Genomic DNA, 15052 nt, shown 5'->3' on the forward strand with positions numbered 1-15052 from the left:
CTCGCGATTGCCTGAGCCCCACTGGCACTAGGTTTGGAGTGCGTTCTGGACATCAATCTGACAAACTCCCCCACGTGACTGTAGTGCAGGCCAAACTTTGAGTCCCAGTGCTTCAGCTCAAAAGTAATCAGAGCAGAAGATAATACATAAAGTAGAGAAATAATTTTAAAGTACAAAGACGTTGATATTAGGTGATAATTTATAGATTATAATGTCATAGATTTTATCTCCCCTTGAGAAGAAAATGATTATTGAGTAAATCAATTATACCTTTGAAACACCTATTCTATAGCTACGTACGTAGTAAATACTAAATAAACATGACGAGGTAAAAATAAAAATGTATCGAGTGCTTACCATGAACCAAGTCCTATAGTATAAATATTACATGTATCAGTAAGCGGTAGCTGGGACATGAACCCAGATATTCTAAGATCAAAATCTGAACTGTTTCAACACTTACTCTATTGACTGATTTAAAGAATTCCACTGCAGGATTTCCTGATATCAAATATAAATGAACACACAGAAAAGCAAATAACTGGGATCAAGCACTGTACCACACAGACTGAGACAATTCTCACTGGCAAATCTCATGAGAAATGAGACACATCTATAAGAAATAAGAAGAGAGAGTAGCACTGACATATACACACTACCAAATGTAAAATGGATGGCTAGTAGGAAGCTGCTGCAGAGCACAGGGAGATCAGCTTGATGCTTTGTGACCACCTAGAGGGGTGAGATAGGGAGGGTGGGAGGGAGGCTCAAGAGGGAGGGGATATGGGGATATATGTATACATACAGCTGATTCACTCTGCTGTACAGCAGAAACTAATACAACATTGTAAAGCAATTATACTCCAATAAAGGTAAAAAAATAAAATAAAATAAAGACAATTTTGAAAAAAAAGAGATACAAATGCTACTTATGGTGTGGAATGTTACTTTGTATAGAAAAGAGATTTTTGAACTGTAAAGCCATCTGTAGATTTATTCCCATACAATGGAAGATAAGACTAAAAGTTAACAAATAGAATTAAACAGAAGGAAATGATTCACCCTCAAAAAGATAAGGTAAGGAGTTAGAGTCAGTTCAGCAAAAGCCTTAAGGATCAAAACCGGAGGAAAAAAATAGCAACAGATAAAGTAAAGCGATAAGCATAAACTCATAATGCTTAAGCATCCTCAAGAGGTCATCTTGGGATGACCTGTACAAGAAATAAAACTTCATCTGAAAATTCCAAGACTCCAAGCTATTTGGCAAATGCCTCTATAACTAGGTAATTAAATGTCTGTCCTGCATTTCCCATACTGTTAATTTGGCCAGTAAGTTTATTCCTGGGTTCCCACTACTATTTCCTCAAGCCAGCCCCATTTTTGCTGCCTGCACTACAAACCACTGGACTGGAGCTCACAAGGTCTTCCTCCAAGTTCATCCCAAGCATTCATCCCAAGCAAGAGCATCATGTGAAAAAGGATGACTAGCTACGGATGAACATAAGAGGAGAAGGAAAAAAAAAAACCATACTCTATTCTGCTCTTTAAGACTCAGAAAAACCACACAATCATTAAGAGGAAACAATGACAACAAACCAGATGAAAAAGGGCTACTTCTCGTTAGTCTGTACTCAATTCTTTTAGATTCTGCGCGCTTATGTCCATGAATATAATAATGTTGTTCACTAACGACGATCAGTGGTACCTGGCAATTAGGTCTTCTTTTAATATTAACATTTCCATATTTAATTTTATGTCACTGTAAAAGGGCACACCACATACCACATTATCAAAGAGCTCTTATGTAAATTCTTTTTCAAAATCCACACTTACATTTGTACTTGAAAACCTACCCCTAGTCCGCTGCACAAATAGGTTTTATAATCAAGACTCCAATCAAAGGAGTGGCAAAAGTGTCAACTATACATTGCTCAACGCTTTGACAAGTCAGTTCTATAATGTGTGTGGAGATAGCCTTATGAACCAGCAATATCTCTTCTAGAAATCCATCCTAAAGAAATAATCTGATACACACACAGACACACATACACACGCACGCGTGCACGCACACACTGGTTTTAGTACAAAGGTGTTCACCATTTTAAAATGTGTAAAGGTGAAAAATTGGAAATAAACACAATGTTAATCCATAGGGAAATTCCACGTGATGAATTATTACCACGCCATTAAAATGAGTTTTGTGAAGAATTTTCAAGAAAACAGATAAATGGTTATGTTGCGAAGTTAAGTGAATATAAGTAGAATATATAGTATGACCCCAAATGGTCAAAACACATACATTCAAAAAAGATCAGAAGAAAATATAGCAACATATTAGACGTAGTGGTACTCAGTATAGTGAGGTTATTAGCAAATTTTGTTCTTCCTATTTTTCCTAGCTTTCTAATTTTACCCAATAAATGTATATCACCTTTTCAGCCAGATAATATAGTTTAAGATAGGATAAGGTAAGATAAGGGGGCCCTATTTTTAAGGGCATTACACAGATGGTGACCAGCCCTTTCCTCGTGGGTACAGGTTGTATCACCTTTTGAATTTTTGCCTGTTGTATTTCTTTTGTCAACTGGCTCCACCAACATTGTTGGGAATGATGACTGTGTCTCCTTTTATGGTTAAAAAGATAGTTAAGAAATTAGCGCTGGCTGGCAAGGATCCCAGTCAATGCCAAGAAAAAAAAATAGACAAAACACTCTTGGAAGCTTCAGTTTGTCTAGGCACATGGAATTGTTTATCATCTCTAAAGTAGGTAAGTGAAAACTACAGCATATCTTCAAAGAAAGAGACGAAGTCACCGTCCAAGATATTTCTGGGCTGCACTTCCACCCTGAGTCCTGCTTCAGGTCACAAGCTGCCTTGCAGGAGATTTCAGGCACCAGCAAGAAGTAATGTGCCCTGTGAAGTATCTCTGAAAAATCCAGAGCAGTGACATGTACGGTCCGATGACTGTGACTAATAAATGCTTTTGCTTTTCGTCAAGGGTCTAAGTTTTATATATACTGTGGTTTTCTCATCTCCTAAAGTGCAGCTACTTAGAGCTGCAAAAATTATCAAGGAATGATTCCTGGGCTTGTATTTTCTCACAAACAAAACTTTTATTTCTAAGAATAAAGAAAAAACTTTCTTAGGGGATCTCCAAAAAATACGACTTCAGGAGAATAAAGAAGATGAGAAAGAATGCAGAATCAAGCATTTAGTAAAGGAATCAATTAAGTAAAAAGTATCTGATGACAACAGGTAGGACCAACACTTGCCAGTGACTACTGTCTGTGAACATATTAGGAATACCTTTTTCCTTTTTTTTAGCAAGCACATAAAACATTTAGGGCATTAACACAATGCGGCCAAACCTCCAGAATCTGGGAGGGGAATCTGGTATGAGACTAACTTATAGGGCAGATGGAATGCCTGTAGGGACTTTCCGGTGTGGATACATCAGGCAGACCTCGCTGGTGCAGATAACAAGCTCTACTTTTGGAAACTGAAACCATTAAGCACAAACTCTTGGAAAAGCCTGTGACAATTAGATCCTTGCAGAAATGCACAAGCTCTGCAACTCCCACAGCAGACGTGGGGAGCATGGCTTTTAAGACACCGAGGAGGCACCATGGGGGCTTTTTCCCTATGAAGTGCCTGTTCCTGGCTCAGATTTTATCTTGAGTCCACTGCACGGATTTGGATACACAAACATTACAATGTTGAGGATGAACCTGCACGTGATGCTAGTCTACATCCTCTCTACTCTAGAAATGAGGTTGCTTTTGAAACAGAGGGGTCAGTGGAGCAGAATGATAGGAACAGAGATTATGTCCAATACAAATAGGGAGCATGACTGGCCTAAGACTGGCCACTTTGGTGGCCTCAAGAAGAAGATCAGGGGAATTCCCTGGCGGTCTAGTGATTCAGATTCCGTGCTTCCATTGCTGGGGGCCTGGGTTCAATTCCTGGTCCTTAGGGAACTAAGATTCCCACAAGCCGCACAGCCAAAAAAAGAAGAAGGAGAAGAAGAAGAAGGCCAGGTGCTGCTGTTAGAAACAGAGTAGTTGCCCTGGGGAAATCCCTTAAAACAGCTTTCTGGTTATCTCTGGGGACCCCAACGCTGGTGCAGTCTGGGGGTCGACAGGGCTGAGGTGGAATCCTGAGGAAACAGGCTCACTGACCCTCATACAGCGGTCCTGGTGGGAGTCCTTATTTTTAGCACAGAGATGTGTTGGCAAGGATGGAGCTTATGAGGAGGATGGCTTTCATGGGACTGAGCTCTAAGAAGGGCAGGAGGCAGTGCCATTGGCTGGGCTGCAGCTGGGGGTCTGAGTCTGTCTCTGCTCCATTTCTAACCAGCGTGGGATGTAAGCTCTTGGATCTTAAGAGGACCACACTCTATAAACCCTGAGGCTCTTTCTAAACCAAATATTTTTTACAAAAAACAAAATCATAAACATACATTTATTAAACGTAGCTTGTTCAATGGTGAAGAAGGGGAGATTTAAAAATTATCTAATCAACATAAACCAAATACTTTGATCAGAAATATGCAAAAAGCCCATCTTTAGAAATATGTCTTATGTTGATCTTCATGACTGAAACTATACCTAATAGCAATAGAATTTGTGAGTTAAATTAATTTGTGAGGTCAAGGTTTGCGTTGCCTGCCTGAGGGTAGTGGTTAACTTCATCAGCATGTTAAGTTCTAAGAGGATCATTTATTTTGTTGAATAAAATGTTTGAGTAATCGGAAATCCCCACCACTGTTTTGCTGCATAAGGGATAAAGAGGTTAAATAAGATTTTATTAAAAAGCGTGTGGCTTGGGAATTCCCTGGCGGTCCAGTGATTAGGACTCTGAGCTTCCTCTGCTTTCCTCTCTGTTTGATCCCTTGCTGGGGAACTAAGAGCCCACATGCCAGGTGATGCAGCCAAAACTTAATTAATTATTAATTAATGTAATGCATTAAAGCTCAAAAAATAAAAAGTGTGTGGCTTTAAATGTCAAAACTCAAACTGTAACTTGGGGAGTGTGGCTGGGGTGGCAAGAAAGGCGGGCTGTCTTTGGTAACTCTTTGTGAGTCTGCTTACGAAGATCATGTGATCTATAGCACTCAATGATTAAGGTGCTAGTAATCGAAATAAATTCCTGTTTCCCCACTGCTTTAACCTGAATTATGCTGAATGACCCTAAGCTGCAGCAATTAGGAAGTTTTGATATAATAAGTATAGTAAAATAACATCAGAAGTATACTTTTTCAAAGTAGACTTGATACTTCTGCACCATCACCTGGAGGCCACAGACCTAAGTCTCGGTTCTGCCACGTGGGCAAGTATGACGAGGCTGCCCTGAGAGGTGCATGGGGACCTGCTTAGGGAAGCCTGGTTTTCATTCTCATTCAAGAGCAGGGCCTGAGGCAGACCCGAGTCAGGACTCTCAGGCCACTGACCAGGGCTGTGCCTGCCTCACACCCATTTGTCACTCCAGTCCTGCAACCAGCGTGCTTGATTTCTGATCGATGTCACCAGACATTGATGTTGAGAACATAGATTCTACTTTCTTTGTGCATCAAAATGGTTAACTTAGTTAAATGCACGTCTATTTTCTTGTTGAAACTACCCATGTAATTTCATAAAGTTACTGGCAGCCACTATGGAAAACAGGACAGAGGTTCCTTAAAAAACTAAAAATAGAGCTACCATATGATCCAGTAATCCCACTCCTGAAGCATATATCTGGAGAAAACCATAATTTGAAAAGAAACATGCATCCCAATGTTCATAGAGCACTATTCACAATAGCCAAGACATGGAAAAAAACCTAAATGTCCATCAACAGATGAATGGATAAAGAAGATGTGGTACACACATACAATGGAGTATTACTCAGTCATAAAAAAAGAATGAGATAATGCCATTTACAGCAACATGGATGCAACTAGAGATGATCATGTTAAGTGAAATAAGTCAGAAAGAGAAAGCCAAATATATGATACCACTTATATGTGGAATCTGAAAAAATGATACAAATGAACTTATTTACAAATAGAAGCAGACTCACAGACACAGAAAACAAACTTATGGTTACCCAAGGGGAAAGGGGGAGAGATAAATTAGGAGTTTGGGACTAACAGATACAAACTACTATATATAAAATAGATACAGGGTGAGGTCCTACTGTACAGCAGAGGGAACTGTACTGTACAGAAGAGGGAACTGTACTCAACGTATTGTAATAACCTACAGCGGAAAAGAATCTGAAAAAGAATACATATATATATATAGATATATAACTGAATCACTTTGCTGTACACCTGAAACATTGTAAATCAACTATACTTCAACTAAAAAAATAAAAAATAAAGTTACTTGAAGGGGTAAGAGAGATAGTCCTCAGGAGAATAGCAGATGAGAAAGCCAGGTGTGATGGCTAGTTTTACGTGTCAACTTGGCTAAACTACAGGACTCAGTTATCAATCAAACACTAGTCCAGATGCTGCTAAGAAGGTATTTTGTAGACATGCTTAACATCTACAATTGGTTGACTTTAAGGAAAGGAGATAGTCTTGATGAGATGGGTGGGCCTCATCTAATCAGTTGAAAGGCCTGAAGACCAAAGCTGAAGTTTCCCTGAGGAAGAAGAAATTCTCCCTCTGGACTGCACCATCGGCTCCTGCTGGGGGCGCCCAGTCTTCTGGGCTGCCCTGCAGACTTTAGACCTGACTGTCCACACATTCATGTAAGCCAGTTCCTTGAAACTAATTTCTCTCTCTAAATATCCTGTTGGTTCTGTTTGCCTGGAGAACCCTGACGAATACACCAAGCTCCTCCATTTGTGTAAATAACTGTAAATTTAAAAACACATCCCACACTTTATTACATGTTGAGTGTATATATGTATGTGTAAATATATATATACACAGATATATATGGAGATCTTACATTAATTATACACAATGAGATGCCTATGTGGGAAAATGGGATTGAAAACAGGAGATGAAGTGGAAAAACACGATTAAAAAATTAAGTATTTTATGTTAAAGGAAGGCAGGCTTTAGACCAAAAATGCCACTGTACCACGAACCGAGGCTTGATCAATCCTTTTCTGTGCCAGCCTGAGAATATTCATTTTATAAATTACATTATGTGTAATAACATGTCTTAGTGAGATCTCATGCCTGAAACTGAAATATCAGCTTAAAAGATATTTTTAAAAGTGTAGACTGATTACATATAAGGAAATATTAGGATAAGAGGTCTCGGGACATACTTGTGAACTTTCAAACACATTCCACTAATATAAATTGCATTCATCTCTCAAGGCCTGGCTCAAGTTCCATAACAGTCTTGCTCTGTTTTTCAATGATTAGAGCATTCACTCTCTAAATCACTCACTGGGTATCACAGGATGCTTTACACTGTTGTTATTTGAAGTATTTCATGTCTTGCATCGCATTTAGGCTGTAAATTCCTTAAGGATATTAATGGTGTTTATATTTATTTGCTTCCCCATAGCGACTGGTTTACTGTCTTGCACACAGTGACATTCTTATTTTAGGCACTCAAGAACTGATTCATGCTAACTAATAATGAAGATAGGAAGTATAATTCTAAGAAAGAATTCATAAGAGTTTTAAAAATTGCAAATATTGATAAAATCCTGGCAATTTTAATATGTTGATTTTTTTCTGCCAAAAATACTAGCCAAACTTGGATTTTTATTTTGTTATCATTTATTTACAGCATAAATCTATGTTGTAGCTAATGAAATAAGTCTCTATTCTATAAAAGTTTAATAAAATTTCTTAATATGTAATAAAGCCCCTTCACACAATTAAAATCTCAACTGAACTAAATAATATCATTATAATAATCTATTAAATATATCATTAGCTTAAGTGGCTGAGCTCTGACAGCATATTGGGGTATTTGCCAATGTAACTATAACAAACAGTATCCACACTTAAGATTTCAATAAATTAAAAAACTGACACATTCCTGAGTTGTTACCAGTTTTTACTCGCTACTCGCTATGCTATTCTGATGAACTAGAATAGCTAATAAATAGTCAATACAAGTAAATTTAGGATTAAATACAAATCGAGTTACTTCCATGAGGCTTTGCTGAGATTCTATGATAAATGTTTCTGTTGTCAAAAACAAAATCATGATTAAAGTGTATCAGCAATATCATGTCTGCTCTGTACACTCATTTTCCTGTTTAAGCGGAGGACTCATCTTCCTGAGAAGAATCTCATTACACTCAATGAACAGATTCACCACCAGCTCTTCTTGCCCTTTAATCCTATTACAGTTTCTATTTGTATTTCAATTTTTGATCTTTGCAAATTTTAAAATCAGTATTTCTGGCAAAATTTAATATTACTGTTTTTAATATGACAAAGACATCTAATTATGTTAAAACCTTTAATAAACTTTCGTGGGTCAGCAAAAATCAGTTTGATAACTTTCCCCATCATTTCATAATTCCCACTTAAGACGGAAATGCCTTTGGAATGAAGAGGCTGCCAGCTCAGGAGAGCAGGCTGTGCAGACTTGCTTATAGGGCTGGGATGCTCTGTGTTACTCTCTCCACATCCTTCAAGACTGATTCCTTCTAATGACAACGACAGTGCCGTGTCTGTGGCCTTAGATCTGGGGTGCTCCAGGCACTCCCACAGGTCAGACCCCACCCCCGAACTTCACCAGCTCTAATGAACTGAGGAACCAGTGTCAGACACAAATGAGTGCCTTTGGCTCCCTGTGTCCGGGCTTGCTTTGAAACACGACACCTGCTTCGCATTAAGGTCAGAGTTGGGAGAATTTGTCCATTGGGGGTTCATTTTATATTCCTTTTAAAGGTGTACCTTTTCTGAAATGAACACATGTAATTTACAGAATGATTATTTTCTGCTAACAAAGAGGGCACACCAGCTGTGCTTACCTGCAATAATGAGGAGAAATAGTGATCAGAGGAACCAAGAATATAAAGAAGAAAAAGTCAGCATTACTCTTCAGTAAACATCTTAAACCGAGTAACAAGTTACGATAACAATAAAACTTTAGAAATGATAAAGAGCGGGGAAGTGAAAAGATGAAATTTGTTTTTTAAATTTTATGTAAACTTTTGGTAATAATCCCTGTAGTCTACTTAGGTGCCATTCGTGAAATATCTCTGGGATATACACTGAATGCTTTTAATAAAATTCTGATTCATATTTTACATCAATCCTCTCAAGTATTTTGCACTGCTGGAAGATAACCAGCTCTCGCAATTAGCAAGGCTCAATTTAAAGATGAGCGAATTCTCAAAAATTACTCAAATTGATGGTTTTCAATTGCATAATTTAAACAGAGTCGCTTTCAGTTCTAAAATTCCGTCATTCCCTAACTATGCATTCTTACATCTCAAAAGGAAGATGAACAGAATTAGGATTTATGTAAATGTCATATAAGCAAAACAGATTTTCTCAATGTCTGGATGTTCCTCCCAGGTTGGGCTGCCAGCATTTGGAGGACATGCAATCTCATCTCCTCAGATTTCAGTGTATTTGGCTCAAGTTCTGCTGGAGCTGACGCCCCTCCCTTTCTGAAGGCACATATCCTTGGCCCAGCAGCCAGCATCTTCCCTCCACCCCCGGCCCACACTATTTGTTTCATGGGCATGTTATCTGAATCAATTCAATAAGACACACTTTTTTAAAAAAAGCTTTTGGAAAAAGGACATTTCACTCTGCTTGGAGAAGAAGATGTAGGCAAGATGATTCTGCCAACCAATAGGTCGAAAGGGTCTACTTTGGAATAAAGTCAATTCAGAGGAAGCACAGCAGAGTCCAGAAATGGAAAGAGAGATAGACACCAAGCCAATAACATCTGAGTCCTTGTATCCAGCTATGCCGGAAGCAAGGAATACACTAGGACTTTTCAGTTAAGTGAGCTAGCACACGCTCTTTATTGTTTAAACCATTTTATTTGGATTTCTACAACTTGCAACCTAAAGGAAACCTAAGAAAGAGGGGTTTATAAAGATTGATGCTGGGCATCTTCAATTTAATTGCAGTGGCTGCCACGTGCCACTTTTCCAGCATAGGTACCCCCTCTCTCCTGAAGTCAGCCCTTCCTACACTGTTTTACTCCTTCTTAAGGCGATACTCTGGTCAGTAAAAACAAGATGCACAGATACGCACGCCTCATTAATTACTAACCTCTAGCTTCACATTTTAAACAGAAAGCACCTGTCACCTACTCAAAATTATAATATGTTTAAGTTGACAGCTTTGAAGTGTCTACAGTAACCTTCAATGCTCAAAAATTCCTAGGCCATCTCTATGTCTCAGAAAGGTCCTCTTTTGTCAGTCTTTAAAAACAACATCAACCGACAAAGAAGGATAAGTACTGAATTCTGCTAAGGCTTCATTTTCATACAGTGCTTTTTAAAAATAATTTTGTCAGATTTGCGACTGCCATCTCTCTCTCAGTCTCAGCCTCTTCTCTCTCTCTCTTCTTTTTAAAAACTTTCTGGTTCACTTTAGAAATTTAAATGTTTTTTGTAGTTTCTAAATGCCTGGGACTTGGCTCAGTGGAGATATGGCTTTTGAAACAACTCCACAGCTAAAAGTGGGCATAAACATATGTGTAGCATTTCAGTGTTCATTTATCATGGGTGGATGTGTCCCGGAAGCTATAAATAGGAAGCATAGCACTGGGTATGCACCGACATTCATATGCATGTGAACTCCTGCCTGCGTCTAAGATGTTTTTTTCAAATTTTATGATGAATACTTCTTTGTGAAAATTTCATTAGCTACCATAAATCAGGCTCTGAGACTGTCACTTATTTAATAGAACTTTTGAGCAATTTTAACACCCCAGCAATGTCAAGAATATTCATCTACTCATTTCCTCCCATCCTCTGCTCTCCACATGCCAAGCAGACAGCTCCAAACGTGCCACTCCGGGGCCAGGAGACTCGAAGCACACCTGGCATTTCTCAGCATCGTGCACAGAAATGCATCTGATGGGCTGGGCACAGGGCCTGGCACACAGTAGGAGTTGTGTGTCAGGGCCAACTTTCCCGCCTGCTTTTCCTGCCTTTTCTTTCTTTGCACCAAAGTGCATGCGTGCCAGCATCCCCCTTCTTCTGAACGAGCGATGCGTCTTAAAAGAATTGTTCTTAACTTTGTCTCACTTAACTCTCCTTTAAAAACAGAATGACTTTATAAGGCCCTGCTAATACCCTGAAAAGAAATTCACAAATAAAATGCTTAAACATCATCCCCCCAAAACCATAATATAAAGGAAACACATAAGGAAGGAATTCATGAAAAAATGTATTTCCATAGGTAAACGTTTGGACATGACACGTTGATTAGAAGGCATCATTCAATGTCCCATGGTGGCACCTACACACAGAACTCTCTCGATGGCAGCTGCTGTGAATGTAAAACCATCCAGGCATGTTTTTTTGGCTGCAAGCTATGTTACCATCTATGGCCTAATTTTTTTTTTTGGAAATAATAACCAACTCTTTGTAAAGTTCCAAATAAAACTAACAACAGTCGTCTCTTGATTTACACAGTAATTGAATTCCTGCAAAATTTAGTACTAAAATTGTGCAAAATTACTTTTGTGTCTATTTGTAAAATGAAGGTAGGTTTCAGTTCAGAAGACTATAAACAGGCTTTTTACCTACATAAATGTCCATCAGGATTTCAAAGTGCAAACGCCCTCTGCATTGCAGACAGAATTTCCGATCTTTGCACAGATATTGTGACAAAAAAAAAAATCTGAAAGCATTTAAAAAACTCTCCCTAGGGAGACGATTCTATCCCCATTCAGACTTTTTTAGAGTGAGGCGTTTTATTTCAAACCACATCTAGTTATAATAAAATATTTGCAACACATGATAAAGTATTCTGGCATTGCTGTTCATTGCAATGAAGACATCACTCACGTTCCTCTGCATCCCTGAACATGTATGGATAAGTCTCTGAGTTTTCTGAAGGTTTTGAGTTTGCTGAAATGGCCTTGAAATAGAGACATTAATTACATGCTTAGTTGGAGACAATGTAATAAGCTTCCTTTGCCAGAGTAATTGGAACCCTGCAGTTATGTTCTCCCGGTTATTATACAGTAGCAACAAGTTTTTAGGCACATAAAACACCAGAGGCAGGTGACTTATAACAGCAACTCAAAGTCAATTGAAAAAAATTCTAAATTAAGATAAGAAAACACATGACCAGTCATTGAAATGCTCTGATTCATGACTCTGTGATTACCAGAATATAGCCATTTTAAGGGCCATGTTTATTTAAAGATCTATTTCATTCAAGAGCTGATTTACTTCTAAGACACCTAGAAAAACATTACTTTCAAAATACTGGTACAAGAAGATATCTCGAATGTTTATTTTATTGTGCTTCAAAAGAACGACATGGCAAGATCTCCTATCAAAGCAGAAACAACAGTAACAAGAAGCTTGAACTTAAAATTAGATTTTGCAAAGGTTTCATGAAAAGTGATTTTTTTAAGGACTTTTATTGAGATATAATTGACATACAATAAACTGCATATATTTAAAGTGTACAATTTGATATTTTTTCTTATTAGTCATGTATGTATGGCAATCCCAATCTCCCAATTCATCCCATACAATGATTTTTGAGAAATAAATGGGAATGGCAAAAGAAAAGGACTCTGAGACATTGAAAAAAGAACAAAAGGCACAAAATTTGAAAATGCTCAGAATGTAGGACTAGCTTTTTCCATAGAGTCAGAAATGTATTCAACAATTTGACTTCCCACCATGTCTATGAAATGAAGGTCAAAACAGTGTTTTATACTCATTGAATCCAAAGAAGTTTATTTGCGGGGAGTCTTAATTTAGAAGTACATTATATTAGTTTCTTTTTCCCATTAAAATATAGAAGCCTTCTTTTGCTGGATACTAGCCTTTGAAAAGGAGTGACTTCCAAGTAGTTGAACTTACAAAAGCCACCCACAGACCAAACATAGGCAGGAGTCATTCACTACGACTTTTTGAACTAGACATAACGATGCACCTTTCTGGATATTTTAACTCTTTTCCCAAGTTATATGTGTGTGTTTGAGGTGGAGGGAAAGCATGGTGGGAGGTACAACACCTCAAAGGATGACATCAAGGGAATTTTTCCATCCTGGTTTCTGGATACTAGTCTAGTTGATGTTACACTGTCATCATTCAGTGTGTGTGTGCATGCTAGCTCTTGGGCATGTGTGCGTGCGTACACACACACACACACACACACACACACACACTATTATGCACTGAAGCCCCTATCTTCATTCCGCTCATATGCAGAGTGGCTACATCAGGCATTTACATAAACCGCTTCCCCTGCTGGGCATGCTCTTCCTCTAACTCTTGGGTGGGCAGCTCTCACCTCAGATGTCACCTCTTCAGAGAAGCCCTCCCTGACTCTATGGAAGATGACATTCTCACCCACCACCAGTCATTTTCTCCCCTGCTGGTTTCCTTCATGGCATTTAAAAAGCTGCAGTGAACATGGATGAACCTAGAAATTCTCATACTAAGTGAAGTAAGTCAGATAGAGAAAGACAAAAATCATATAATATCACTCACATGTGGGATCTAAAATACTACACAAAGGAACTTATCTACGAAACAGAAAGACTCACAGACATAGAGAACCGACTTGTGGTTGCCAAGGGGGAGGTGGGTTGGGGTAGAAAAGGAGTGGGAGTTTGGGGTTAGCAGATGCAAACTTTTATATATAGGATGGATAAATAACAAGGTCCTACTGTATAGCACAGGGAACTATATTCAAAATCCTGAGATAAATCATAATGGAAAATAATTTTAAAAAACAGCTGCACTGAGCTTGTTTTTTGACTTACTGTCTGCTCAGTGATGATTCCCCGTCACTGGAATGTAAGCCACTGGAGGGCAAGGTCCCTATCTGTTTCATTTACTGTTCTTACTTCCAGACCTAGAACAATTCCTGGCATTTCAAAGATACTCAAAAAAGTCTTTGTTGACTAAGCAAACACTGAATAGAATTCTTTGGACCTCAAAGTTCTGTGCTTTATCTTCACTTTAGTTTTCCCAAATAGGTTTCACCCTGGCCCCCCCCTCCAGGAGATACACAACTAAACAAGTTAGTTTTGTGTGCTCACTCTGTGGCTCAAACCATTGCCAAACTGCAGTAGCCACTGCAGTAGCTACCGTCACCTAATGCCCGTTCCGGTGACAAGCTGTGGCTTCCCTGAGCTCCCTGCCTTCTCACGTACACACAGGACCTGTCCTATGCCAGGACCTGTCATTTCTCGTGACGACTCTCATTCTGTTGAGAGCAAAAGATCTAGACTTCAAAGAAACATAAAGAAAAACCTGTTGGTATAAGTTGTTAAGCACTAAAGGTATTGCTTGAAGAAACTGTTAATGTTTAAATCAACATTTGAATAAGACAAGTATGTCCAACATTTATTTTGACAAGTTGAGTCTAGATCAGATTCTATTTGAACACCAAGATCCCCCTTCTGTTCTCCTGGACTGGGACCGATCCAAGTTCATCTATCATGGTCTTTTGTGAAATGTAAGTACATTTCACTCACACTCCTCTTTGATGGGGTCTCTCTACCCAGCCAGCAACCCCCCCCAAAAAAAAGAAAACAGAAGAAAATGACACCTACACACTTAATTTATCAGAGATACAGCCCTATTAAAATCTTTCTGAGATGCCTTAGATGATTTTGAGTACAAACTGTAACTATTAGGCACAACCTGGAAAATTTATAAGTTCACTTTTTCACGTATCTTTCTCTAGTTTTCTAAATAAAGAGAATTTTGCCATAGAGTTAATGAAACTACTGACCAAATCAATTAAGATAATAATGCCTGCAGGAAAAATAACATACAAGATGAAGAAATGTACAAATATAAGATTATATTTTTGGAAAAAGAAAAGAAAGACAGGACTAGATCTTCTGATTGGAGTTTGCTTCCTGACTTGGCCATTCACTACCTGTGAGACCTCAGGCAAGTCTATTGACCT

General features: G+C 38.5%; 1 protein-coding gene across 1 annotated transcript in view; it reads right to left on the reverse strand.

Moving 5' to 3' along the window:
* Positions 1 to 15052, reverse strand: part of KCNQ5 (potassium voltage-gated channel subfamily Q member 5) — a 535817-nt gene that overhangs the window by 351254 nt on the left and 169511 nt on the right. The gene's annotated exons all lie outside the window — the stretch shown is intronic.

The sequence above is a fragment of the Hippopotamus amphibius genome, chromosome 6 (assembly GCF_030028045.1).
Source record: "Hippopotamus amphibius kiboko isolate mHipAmp2 chromosome 6, mHipAmp2.hap2, whole genome shotgun sequence".
Classification (NCBI taxonomy): domain Eukaryota; kingdom Metazoa; phylum Chordata; class Mammalia; order Artiodactyla; family Hippopotamidae; genus Hippopotamus; species Hippopotamus amphibius.